Here is a 13,503-nt window from a genome sequence, read left to right on the forward strand (position 1 = left end):
GTGTAACCACGGTAGACTGGGTTTCCTTGGCGGTCTCCAGCCCGTTATCATCATAACACAAAGCAAAACGCACACCAGCGACTAGCCAACTGACCCATGACATAATTACTTTTTTAAGGCACGCTTGCTACTATATGAAATGCACAAGGGGACAGCCGGAACCGACCGGTACCTCCTGCTACTTGCCACAGGCCTCCGAGAGCGCGCGAGCGAGCGAGCAAGCGCGCGCCAGCCCGCACCGCGCCGCCCGGACCCTCGCTAATCCCAGCTTGGCCACGAGCCTCGCTCTCGCGTCCAATCGGAGGCCCAGCTCCAACGCCGCTGTTGCGGTTTCCATGGCGACCGGCGGCTGCTTCGCTCCGGCGAGCCTAGTGGGTGGACGGAGAAAAGAGCTTCTGCTACGGCCGTCATCGTCGTCCCCCTCCTCCCCCCGCTTTCCCGCGGCTGCTACCTGAATCGACCGGTGTGTGTGTGGGGGGGTGGGGCTGCTGGAATTCCGCGCCGGCCGCGGTAACGCTAACCCAGAAGGGCAACGGCGCGAGAGAGGCGATGGGGACAGGGTGCCCGCGGGTTGAGGGAAAGGCGCGGGAAGGCAGAGGCCACTCGGGAGCGCTTCCTCGGCGCTGGGCTGTGTGGACGAAGGCACGAAAAGCCGCCCGGCTCCTGCTGGTAAAGATCGCCTTGATGATGATGATGATATTAATAATAAAATCTTAAAAAATGATTCTGCAGTAGATGATCGAGGGCAACAGTTTGTAGTGATTAGTTCTGTGGGATTTTTTTTTTGGGGGGAGGGAATATAAATTCGGTTCTGCTGGGGGGGGGGGGGTCGGAAAACAGAAACCATTTCGACTGGAGCATCATCTCTGCTTTTTATCGCCTTCGCTCAGCGCAAAACACCACAAACAAGAGGTAGATGCCGGCCGAATGTTAATGTGTTGTAGGTCTGGATGACGCTGGCATGGACGGGAAGAGGCTTTCGCAGTTTACATGCAGTATTGGGGGGGGGGGGGGAGGAGGGAATAATCCATGAAGAGTGTAAAATCCCAAAAGCTCTCACGAATCCTCAGAAATTGTTTCATCTGTTTTGACCTTTTGTGGTTTCTCCCCCTATTTTATTTCTAATAGACGTTGATTATATATATTTCATTTTGTCTTGACAATTGGTTCTGGTAAATTTACCTATTTCCACAAACATTAAAAGGCTTGAAAAGTCATTTGAAAACATGGAGAAAATTAGAATTTTGGACTTAAGATTTTTTTTTTTTTTTGCAGGTTGGGGGGGGGGAGGGAAGGCAGGGAGCGGCAGATATTGAGGCTGTTTTGTCAGTGCTCTAGTCCTAGACATTGCATTATCTATTAAAGGCAGTTTAAAAGAGAAGCATCGTGTCACTCTGTTTTTAGTATGCGGCAATGATGAATTATGGCTTTTAATTATAAAGCACAACCAAGCATCCTGGTAACTAGTGAGTTGCAAGCAGAGAGAATTTTTTTTTTTTAAAAACCTTATTTTTTATATCAACACCGCTATTTAACTCATCAACCTTTACAGAAATACCATCCACTTAAGATTCTTTTGGATTAATGGCATCCCATTTGGGGTTTCCTGAGAGGAGGGGGGGTGTTGCTTACTTATCTTTTTGTATGAATTGTCTTATCTCACGGATGGTTGCATGCTAGTGGCCACCAGGTACTCAAATGTTCAGCTGCAAGGTTCCACTGCAGGAAAAACCTCTTCCTAATACTTAATGTGGTGTGTGGTAGCTGACACAAAGGAGCTCTTTCCTGTGGGAAAATAAAACAGGTTTTCCATTCTGTATTTAGAAGCTTTAATTGGTTATGTAATGATGGTTATTAATGATGAATAGAGTGATTAAAATGTCTTATGTATCAACTGAGAATTTTTGTTTTGCTTATGTTGGATTCTCCCCTCATCCATTTTTCTAAGCTGCATCACTTAAGCATAGTTTAGAAATATCATCTTTGTTAAATGTTTATTTCATGTAACAGATAGATGCAGCATGGATAAGAGCAAGATTGAGTTTGGCTAAAATATTTTATATTCTTGTAGTTTGTTACTTGTGCTATAGATGTGTATGAAGTACTGATATAAATCTGGAATGTGCACACCTAAAGTTTGCTACTGCATATGTGCTAAAGCTGTTAATATATGTTATTAGAAAATAGGGCCCATGCCCTGCTGTAAATAAAGAGGAGGAAACTGATACTTTCAGAATTCTTAAAACAAACGAGATGTGTGATTTATTACTTTGAGGACATAGCTGGCTAAGTTTTTATAACTGGGAAGATGTTTTTTAGTCTAGTTTTCCTGATAAGTTGATCATACAAAATCATCATACTGTACCTGTCTATGCTCCCCCCTCCCATAAGTATTCTCTTCCTTAAGTAACTTTTGAGCTGTTTATTCAGTTTTCTGCCACAGGTAATAAAGAAGCCCTTTCCTTATGGTCTTAATAATCCAAAACTTAGATTCCCTGTTTCTTTGAATTCCTTCTTTTGGGAGTGGCCTTAGGTGTCTGGGCCAATCAGAAGATGCACAAGGAAAGGGAAGGCCCACCATTTTGAAGAGGCAGGCCTGCCAGCCGGAGGGAGTGGGCATCCCTCCAGCCGGCCTTTGTTAGAAAGATACCAGGGGGGCCCCGTGGTGGGAGGGAGTGGGTATCCCTCCTGTTGGGGGGAGGATCACCGACAGCTAGAGGGAGTGGACATCCCTCCTGCCATCCTTCAATTTGAGGTTTGTTTGTTTTTTAATTAGCGGGGGGTAGGGGGGGTCTGAACTTTCAAGCCTTATTTTTCTGTCTGTGCCTGAGCCTGAGCCAATCAGCGCTCAGGCACTGACTGGAAAGTAAGGATATGATAACTCAAACCCTGTTGGAAAATGTTGCCCGCAAGTGGCATAATGAGGTTAGAGAATCATCTGGCGATGATAGAGAATCACCCGGAGCGTTCCTTTAAATATTGATGAACCCGTTGTACTACATTTGCATGGCAGAGTCGGAGACTGCTAGGAAGTTCGGAAAAAGCTGTTCTGATTATCAGCCGGTAAAATACTGGTACTCTAAACCAGTTGGAACCGGTTTAGTGACCATTGTTAAGGACATGGTAAGGTTTGAAAATCTAGCCCTATGTAAGTTCTTTGTTTAAACCTCAAAATTTTGGGGGGTATAATTGGAGAATACGGTATATACTGGCAACATTCGGTGAGGCAAGGTTAACCCATTCAATTCCCTGGTATCATATGGATAAATGCTTTATATAAATTATTCCTGAGTGTTTTACATTCAATTCTGTTTATGGGAATTTTCCTCAAAAAGTTTCACACTTTAGGTCAGAATTTTGTGCAAAACTCAGACCAACTGTAATCACTGTAAAATCTCTGCTTACTATTAGTCTTCATGGAAATTAGATAGTACAGGCAGTCCCCAGGTTAAGAATGAGTTCCATTTTTTAAAGCCGTTCATAAGTTGAATTTGTATGTAACTCAGATCTTATTCAAAGATGCATTTGATCTTTAACAACGTTTACATACTCTAACCACCTTATTAAATCTTTCCCTTTCAGATTTTAACATCTTCTCTATTGTGTGTTCCATTCAATATATCGTCTTTCCTTTCGATTATTGTATTTCTCCCCCTTCCCTTTTATTTCATGTTTTTTGGTTACTGTCTATATTTATATTGAGTACCCCTATTTATATTAACTTTTTAATTATGTACACTGCTTAGATATTTGATAAGCAGTATATCAAATAAACTTGGAAACTTGGATTTCATATAAATGTACTCCGCTTAGAAATTTGATAGGCGGAATAACAAATTTTAAATAGACTCAAGCAGCAAAAATAGACAACTAAATCGCCAACCTTCTGATAACGACCCCAGATTACAAAACTTTCAGAAAAGAAATAAAGACTATAGTTTTCAAAAAATCCCTGAAAAAATCCTAACCTCTCAAGCTTCCTTCTTTCATCCCTCTAACCCCCTGAATCCCCAAATCAACCTGCTCTATTCCTTTTTTCCCTAAAAAGGACCAGAAATCTTTTTGTAAAACACCCTCTTTAACTTCATGATTTGTAATCCGCCTTGAACCACAAGGTAATGGCAGAATAGAAATCCCTAATGTAATATAATTGACAGAGGTCTATTTACATAGCCCCATCTTTCAGGATCACAGGAAATTTTTGAGGTTTCACGTTCTGGAGCAAGATTTCCAGTTCTCGGCACTGCTGTTTGGGCTGGCCACAGCACTAATCACCTTCACCAAGGTGATGGTTGTGGTAGCAGCACACCTCCGCAAGTAGGGATACAGGTGCATCTGTACCTGGATGATTGACTAATACAATCTCTGTCCGAAGCTGAAGAAAGGACAGCAGTGGAGCGTGTGATCCAGTTTCTGCAGAATCTGGACTGGGTGATAAATTTCAGAAAAAAACACCTGGAGCCCATGCAGTTCCTGGAGTATCTGAACATCTGGTTCAGTACAAAGGAGAACAAAGATTTTCTACCACAAACCTGCAAAACAAAGCTCACATGACAGATCTGAGACTTTCAAGACAGGCCAACACTGACAGCTTGGCATTACTTGCAGGTGCTGGGATCAATGGTGGCAAGCATAAATGTGATCCCTTGGGTGAAGGTGCACTTACACCCTCTCCAGGTTGCACTATTCCATGGGTCCCTGCAAACGGATGCACTGCAGATGCCTCTAACTTGGACATCAGAAGCGTGTCACAGTCTGAACTGGTAGCTGGAGCTGCAGTCTCTATCCCGGGAAGTTTGGCAGTTAGCTCCCTTAGGGTACAGACGGCAGGTCTTTCGTGCTTCAGAGCTCAGACTAACAAAAGAACATTGACCTTTCACTCGGATGTGTCCACATTCTTGAACTACTATTACTTTTTATCATTTCTGTAGTGCTGAAAGGCGTACGCAGTGCTGTACATTTAACATTCAATAGACAGATCCTGACAGAAGGGCTTACAATCTAATTTGGTCAGACAGACAGGACATCACAGGGTTGGGGAGTTTCTAGCAGAAGGAATGATATGATGGTGAGTGGGAGTTAAGAGTTGAAAGCAGCTTTAAAAAAGTGGGCTGTAGCTTGGATTTGAATACTGCTAGAGACGGAGCATGATATATTGACTCTGGCAACCTGTTCCAGGCATATGGCATTGCAAGAAAGAAGGGATGGAATCTGGAGTTGACAGTGGATGAGAAGGAGAAGGGTACAGATAAGAGGGACTTACCCGATGAATGGAGTTCACGAAGGGGAGCATAGGAGGAGATAAGTGAGGAGAGAGATTGAGGGGTTACCGAGTGAAACTAATGCTATCACAACCCTCGTTCATTTAGATTACTGTAATTCACTATATAATGGAATTACCCAAAAAGAATTACGTCGTCTGCAACTCATCCAAAATACAGCAATCAAACTTATTCATAAGGTAGGGAAATATGATCATGTTACTCCTTTTTTGAAAGAAGCCCACTGGCTACCCATTACTCACCGTATCACTTATAAAACCTTAATGCTGGTCTTCAAAATCAAACTTTCGCGTCTCCCATCTTTTCTTGATAAACTCATCATCTCTTTTTGTCCTTCCTGGACCCTTAGATCAGCTGGTCAGAATTTATTGACCATCCCTTCCATCAAAGAATTCTACTACACTAGAAAAACTAACTTTTCTGTTGTCACTCCAACCTTATGGAATGCCATGCTACATCAACTTCACCTTGAAAATACTCTCGACAAATTCAAGATTAAACTAAAAACTACAGCCCACTTTTTTCAAGACGCATACCACAGCCTTTAAATATTTCCTCTTCAACAGCTAGCCAAAAAAAAAAAAATTAACATTAACCGCTTTTAAGGAGCGATCCCCTCTCCTGATGTCATTTCCTCCCCTCTTCCCTCTTCCCTCTTCCCTCTTCCCTTTTTTCTTTTTTAATTTTTTTTTTAATGATGTAATTATCAATTCTCCCCTCCCCTATTACCCTCAAGCTCATGTTCATATTAGTAATTTGTCTTCTTAATGTTCACTCTTTCCCCTACCCATAATAATTATTTTAACCTCTCATTTTTTTAGTATTGTAAACCAGCTAGATGCATGTCAGTGGTCGGTATATTAAAATTAATAAAACTTGAAACTTGAATGCACTTGTAAGTCTGTAAGAGGAGTTTGAACTGTATTCGAAATGGTTGGGGAGCTAATGAAGTGACTTTAGGAGGGATAAAGTGAGCGTGGCAACTCTCGCAGAATTACGGTAAGTCATGCAGTAGCATTTTGAACAGATTGAAGGGGAGAGAGATGGTTGAGCAGAAGACCTGAGAGAAGTACATTGCAGTAGTCTTAAGTGAGAGGTGATGAGAGTATGGGTAAGGGTTTTAGTATTGTGCTCAGAGAGGAGAGGTCGGATTTTGGTAATATTATAGAGGAGGAAGTGACAGGTTTTAGCAGTTTGTTGGATATGAGCAGAGAAGGAGAGAGAGGAGTCAAAGATTACGCCAAAGTTGTGAGCTGACAAGGCAGGGAGGAAGAGAGTGTTATCCACAGCAATAGAGAACGGTGGTGGTGTTAGGCAGAAAGATAAGGAGTTCGGTTTTAGCCATATTCAATTTTAGATGGCGGTGAGACTTCCACGCGGCAATGTTGGACAGACAGGCTGAGACTTGGGCATGAATTCCTGTAGAGATATCTGGTATGGAGTGGTAGATCTGGGAGTCATCAACATAGAGGTGATATTGAAAACCAGGGGAGCAGATCAGTATACCGAGAGAGTGGGTATATATGGAGGAGAGGGCCCAAGACAGAGCTTTGAGGTACACCGATAGACAGTGGGAAAGCAGCAGAGGAGGATCTACCATTACATACACTGAAAGTACGATTGGAGAGATAGGAAGAAAACCAGGAGAGAACAGAACCCTGAAATTCCATTAAGAACAGCGTGTCAAGGAGTAGGTGGTGATCAACAGTATCAGAGGCAACAGACAGATTGAAAGGATGAGTGTGTGGCGCAGTGGTTGAAGCTACAACCTTAGCACCCTGGGATTGTGGGTTCAAACCCCGCGCTGCTCCTTGTGACCCTGGGCAAGTCACTTAATCCTCCATAACCCCAGGTACGTTAGATAGATTGTGAGCCCACCGGGACAGATAGGGAAAATGCTTGAGTACCTGATTGTAAAACCGCTTAAATAACTTTAATAGGCGGTATATAAATTCTAATAAAACTTGAAACTTGATAAGAGTAGAGGCCATTGAATCTGACCAGGAACAGGTCGTTAGAGACTTTAGCAAAGGGAGTTTCTGTAGAATGGAGAGGGCAAAAGCCCAATTGAAGTGGATCAAGAATATCTTGAGCAGAGAGGAAGTCAAGGCAGTGGCAGTGAACAGCATGTTCGAGAAGCTTGGATAGGAAGGGGAGAAGGGAGATGAGGTGATAGTTGGAGGGGAATGTGTGGTCTAGTGATGGTTTTTTGAGAAGAGATGTAACTATCGCATGTTTGAAGACATCAGGAACTGTTGCAGTGGAGAGTGATAGGTTGAGGATGTGACTGATGGGAGGGATGATAATGGGAGTGCTTGCTCTGAAATGAGCATTACGTCTGTATCTTCCAGTAAGTGAATCATTTCCAATGTGGAGTCCTCTGGTGGAGGCATCTTTGATGGACCTGACGGTCAAGATGGCGTTTCTGTTGGCGATCACTACAGCGCAATGAATATCGGAACTGCAGGCTTTGTCTTGCAGAAAGTCCATTCTCAGGATTTCAGAGAATGGGTAGTTCTGCATACAGTCCCCTCTTTCTTGCCCAAGGCAGTCTCGAGTTTCCACATCAACATCAACCAAAAAGTACGATTAACCGTCTTCATGCCCTCAGGATCCAAAAGAATGGCAAAATTCTGAAATTGCTGGATGTTTGCAGAGTGTTGCTTCAATATCTGGAAGTCACTAATGAGTTCCCGTCCGTCGGATCATCTCTTTGTACTGGAAAGATCTACCCGCCAGGGCTGCCTGGCTTCAAAAGCAACCATTTTGAGATGGATTTGTATGGCCATTTCTTCAGCCTATATCTGGAACAGAAAGCAACCTTCTGTATCCTTAAAGGCACTTTCCACTAGGGAAGTATCATCCTCCTGGGCAGAGGCTAGAGCAGTTTCCCCTGAATAAATTTGCAGAGTGGCCCCATGGTCCTCCCTTCATACTTTCACAAAGTTTTATAGAATGGACTTAGCAGCAAAATTGGATTCCGCGTTTAGGTCTTCAGTACCTTCAGCAGGCTCATCTGCCCCACCCTGTATTCCGGGGACTGCTTTGATACATCCCGAGTATCCAACAATGATATGCCTATTGCACTAGAAGGAAAGATTAGGTACGTACCATGATCATTTTCTTTCTAGTATATAGGCACATCATTCTTGAAGCCCACCCTGTCAAATGTTCTTTAGCCTACTTTCTGACTCAGACATGTCTGATTACAAATTATCTTGTTTCTATGCAGCAATGACAAGGATAGCGAAGGGATCAAGGAGTATCATGCAGAGCTCTAGAATTGTTAGTGCAGATTGCACTCAGGTAGGTAGCTTGTTTGTTCCACCTTGTTAGTTTATAAATGATTTATGTTTATCTTGTATTATACATTTTTAAATGATTTATATTTATCTTGTATTAAATGTTTTTGATAATGAGCATAACAGACTTGTTTCTTGGGGAGTGTCCCCGTACCCCTTCCTGTTATGTTTCTTTTCTAGGACTGACCATCTGCTTTGATATGAACTAAGGAATTGCAGGACAGCTCAGAGTGAAGGGAGGCGGAGTGGAAAAATATAAATGAGGCTGTCTACACTGGATCTCACGACCAGGGATTTACAACCCAAGTATTCAAGAACAATGTGCCTGTTTACTAGAAATACGTTTATCGAGGTAAGTACGTAATCTTTCCTTCAGTGTTCAGTGATGACTGGTAACTAATGTAATTATTTCACAGCAAATACAAAATATTTGTTATGTGCAAATGCTGAACAGTAGCCCTATACAGTATCCATCAGTGTGGCTATGGAGAAAGTTAGATACATTTTTCTGTGCTGAGCAACAAGGCAAAAGAGGAGCTGTTTCTTTGTTGGACTTGAATTATACTGCTGCATTAAGGCAATTGTTCTTTAAGTAGAGTCATTGAATGTTGCCATTGATGATGCTGAGTGCTTCAAATTCTGATAGTTTGGATCATCTCTCCAGTCTGCAGGATCTTTAACCAGAAATTGTTAAACCTTTTCTTGTTCTCCCTGCCAGGCTCTGCACCCTGTCCCCCCTCCCTGACAGGCTTTGTACCCTGTCCCCCCTCTGGTGGTCTAGTGGTAGGCAGGGACAGGGCACAGATGTCAGGGCAGATGACTTTTTAAAATATGCAATGTCACCTCAGTAACAATTATAGAAAAATAGACAAATATAGTGCAAAATATAGACCGCAGTTATAAATTCTCAAAATTGACATATTCTGATCACTAAATTGAAAATAAAATAATTTCTCCTACCTTTGGTTGTCTGGTGATTTCTTTCTTTCCTTCCTCAGGCCCAACAATTCTCCCTTCCTTCGTTCCTCCTATGTTCCCCTCACTGCCTTCCAGCCTTTGTCCTATTCCCCCCCACTCAGGCCCAACAATTACCAGTATCTCTTCCTCCCTCCCTCCTATGTTTCCCTCACTGCCTTCTAGCCTTTGTCCTCTCCCCCCAACTCAGGCCCAACAATTACCAGTATTCCTTCCTCCCTCCCTCCTATGTTTCCCTCCCTGCCTTCCAGCCTTTGTCCTCTTCTGCCCCCCCTCAAGCCCGTCCACCTGCCCGCCTGCTGAATTCAATTACCTCCCGCTGCTGCCGCTGTGAGGATACATCAATGAAGCAGCAGTGGCAGTGGGTTTGTACTCCTGGCTCAGCAGCGGGTTAAGGGAGCCGGCATGGAGCGAATTGCTGGGAAAGGCCAGGCGGGTGCAACGATTGCACGCTGCTGGCCCAGAAGTCTTACCCCTGATGTCAATTCTGATGTCGGAGTGAAGGTCCGGGTCAGCCATTGGAAGAGAGGGCAAAGGATGGATAGATTTAGCAAATGCCTTTATCAAAATGCCATGTTGGCCAACCGCTCTGGAAACTATAATTTCCATTTTTCCTTTTACCTCAAGCACCTGATTAAACAGATTTCACTTTTCCATAAATACATTCCAGAATGCAAGCTTCCTGTGTTCCAACATCATATTTCTGATCTGTTTCAATTGAGAAAATATATGGTACGTTCTTACGACACATTTGAACTTACCTCCCGTGCTGCAGTTATGTCCATAGGCATGAGACGTCTGGCCTGGCTTTGCATTTCAGAACTTGATGTTAACCACCAAGATTGACTGGCAAATGCTCCGTGTCTTGGAGATGAACTTTTTGGCCCTATCAAAGACACAGCTACGCATAAGTTATCTGCTCATGAAACCAGATGTGATCAAGCCTAAAAAGAAGCCTCCACCTCCTCGTCCTTTCAGACCGGCTTCTTCTTATCAACGTCAGTTTGCTGCTCCTGTCCAACCTCAGGCTAGAAGGCAGAAACAACAATCTCGTCTACAACCTAAAAACAGACTGCTCCCCAAAAATATGCACAGCCTTTTTGACATGTTTCTTCAGAGCATAGCCACAGTCAATGTTTTCATCTCTCGTTGGAGCTAATAACATCAGATCTCTGGGTCTTAAACATCATTCGTCAGGGTTACACACTCCATTTTCACACTCTGCCTCCAGATCATCCGCCAAGAGAGTCTGCTTTGGACCCTGCACAGTCCTCTCTTCTTCTTCAGGAGGTTCAATCCCTTCTCCTGCTGAATTCCATTGAGGAAGTTCCTCTTTCTTAGCAGAACCAGAGATTTTACTCCCGTTACTTCTTAGTCCCAAAGAAGACGGGAGGACTACGACCTATTCTGGATCGCAGAGATCTCAACAAATTTCTAGTCAAGGCGAAATTCTGGATGCTTTTCCTCGCTCTGCTTTATCCACTTCTACAGCAGAACGACTGGTTATGCTCCCTGGATCTCAAAGAAGCCTACACACATATTCCAATTCATCCGACTTCTAGGAAATACCTTCATTTTCAGATAGATCAATGTCATTACAGCTACAAGGTCCTTCCCTTCGGCCTGGCATTTTCTCCAAGAGTCTTCATGAAATGCCTAATTGTAGTAGCCGCATCTCTCCAATCACATGGTCTCCAAGTCTTTCCTTACCTGGACGACTGGTTGATCAAGGCTATTTCATCTCCAGAAGTGGTCCAAGCAGCATCTCACACCATTTCTTTTCTCCAGGCTCTAGGATTCGAAGTCAACATCCCCAAATCTCATCTCATTCCGACTCAATGTCTTCAATTCATTGAGGCTATCCAAGACACCACTCTCATGAGGGCGTTTCTTCCTCCGGATCGCCTGAACGCTCTCGTCTGCTACTGCCAATAGATATTCTCTCTTCAATCCATCTCTGCGAGACGCATGATGGTTCTTTTGGGCCACATGGCTTCCACTGTGCATCAGACACCACTGGCAAGGCTTCATCTTCGCACTCCTCAGTGGACTCTTGCATCTCAGTGGTTTCAAGCGATAGATCGTTTCTCACAGCACATATCTGTACCATCATCTCTTCTGCAGTCGCTTCAATGGTGGATGACCTCCTCCAGTCTTTCCAGAGGTCTCCTTTTTTACTTTCCCCCAATCACAAGGTACTCACCACAGATGCTTTTCCTTACGCTTGGGGGCACATCTGGATGATCTTCAGACCCAAGGTCTTTGGACTGTCAGGGTACGGAAATTTCACATCAATTTCCTCGAGCTCAGAGCGATGTATTATGCCCTCAAGGCTTTCCATCATCTGCTCTGCCCTCAAGTCCTCCTCCATCACACAGATAATCAAGTAGTAATGTACTAAATAAACAAGCAAGGAGGCAGGGACTCTCCTGTTATGTCAAGAGGCCCAAAAAATCTGGACTTGGGCGACTGCTCGCAACCTTTTCTTAAATGCTGTCTACATTCAAAGGGAAAAGAATTCCCTAACAGACAACCTCAGCAGAATTCTTCAACCTCACGAGTGGACTCTCAACTCTGCAACTCTCCAGTCCATCTTTGCTCAATGGAGCACTCCATAAATGGACTTGTTTGCGGCTCCACACAATCACAAGTTTCCCCAGTTTTGTTCCAGACTTTACTCTCCTCTCTGTTTGGAAGCCGATGCGTTTCTCCTGGATTGGACGGGCCTGTTTCTCTTTGCATTCCCTCCAATTCCTCTCATGTTGAAGACTCTATTCAAACTCAAACGAGAGGCAGCCACCATGATTCTCATTGCTCCTCGGTGGTCCAGGCAACATTGGTTCTCCCTTATACTTCAGCTCAGCTCCAGGGAGCCAATATCTCTTCCAGTTTTTCCTACTCTTTTTACTCAGCATCAGAAATCTACATCCCAACCTTCAATCAGTGCACCTGACAGCTTGGTTTTTCTTGGGCTGAATACATCTGATTTACATCTCTCTAAGTCTGTTTGACATATTCTTGATGCCTCCAGGTAACCATCCACCCAACAATGTTACGAACAAAAGTGGACTCGGTTTTCTTCCTGGTTTCTTCTTAATCGTCACGATCCAACTTCCTTATCAGTGGATTTAGTGTTGGATTATCTTCTTCATCTGTCTGACTCTGGACTCAAATCTACATCTGTTAGAGTCCATCTCAGCGCTATTACAGCTTTTCAAATACCAGTTCAGGGAAAGCCTCTCACTGCTCATCCTCTGATCTCCAGATTTATGAAAGGACGTTTCAATGTTAAACCACCTGTCGTCTGGGACCTTAATGTGGTTCTTTCCAGTTTGATGAAGCCACCATTTAAACCAATGGCCACAGCTCATCTCAAGTTTCTTACCTGAAAGGTTGTCTTCCTTATTGCTCTCACCTCTGCCAGGAGAGTCAGTGAGTTACAAGCCTTGGTGGCAGATTCACCCTTCTCACCATGATAAAGTGGTTCTACACATGCATCCAAAATTTCTACCAAAAGTTGTCACAGAGTTTCATCTCAATCAGTTGATTGTTCTGCCAGTGTTTTTTTCCTAAGCCTCATTCTCATGCAGGAGAAACCGCTTTTCACGCTCTGGACTGTAAACGTGCTTTGGCCTATTACATCGACAGGACAAAGCCTCATCGTACTTCTCCCCAACTCTTTGTCTCCTTTGATCCAAATAAGTTGGGACATCCTGTTTCCAAAAGAATGATTTCCAACTGGCTGGCAGCCTGTATCTTGTTCTGTTATGCTCAGACTGGACTGGCCCTGGAGAGTCATGTCACAGCCCACAAAATCAGAGCTATGGCAGTTTCTGTTGTTTTCCATTGGGGAAATCTGTAAAGCTGCCACATGGTCCTCAGTTCATACATTCACTTCTCACTATTGTCTGGAGTCTTTCTCCAGATGGGATGGGTACTTCAGC

General features: G+C 43.7%; 1 protein-coding gene across 3 annotated transcripts in view; it reads left to right on the forward strand.

Moving 5' to 3' along the window:
* The first annotated feature begins 282 nt into the window (after positions 1-282).
* LOC117361349 overlaps positions 283-13,503 on the forward strand; it is a 141,312-nt gene continuing 128,091 nt past the window's right edge. For 2 of the 3 annotated variants that reach the window (XM_033946546.1, XM_033946548.1), the window contains exon 1: positions 283-669. The gene's annotated coding sequence lies outside the window, so the exon portion shown is untranslated. Of the gene's footprint in view, positions 670-839; positions 913-13,503 lie in introns of those variants that run through there. The other variant, XM_033946547.1, reaches the window with a different exon arrangement.

This window comes from Geotrypetes seraphini, chromosome 5 (assembly GCF_902459505.1).
Source record: "Geotrypetes seraphini chromosome 5, aGeoSer1.1, whole genome shotgun sequence".
In the NCBI taxonomy this organism is placed as follows: domain Eukaryota; kingdom Metazoa; phylum Chordata; class Amphibia; order Gymnophiona; family Dermophiidae; genus Geotrypetes; species Geotrypetes seraphini.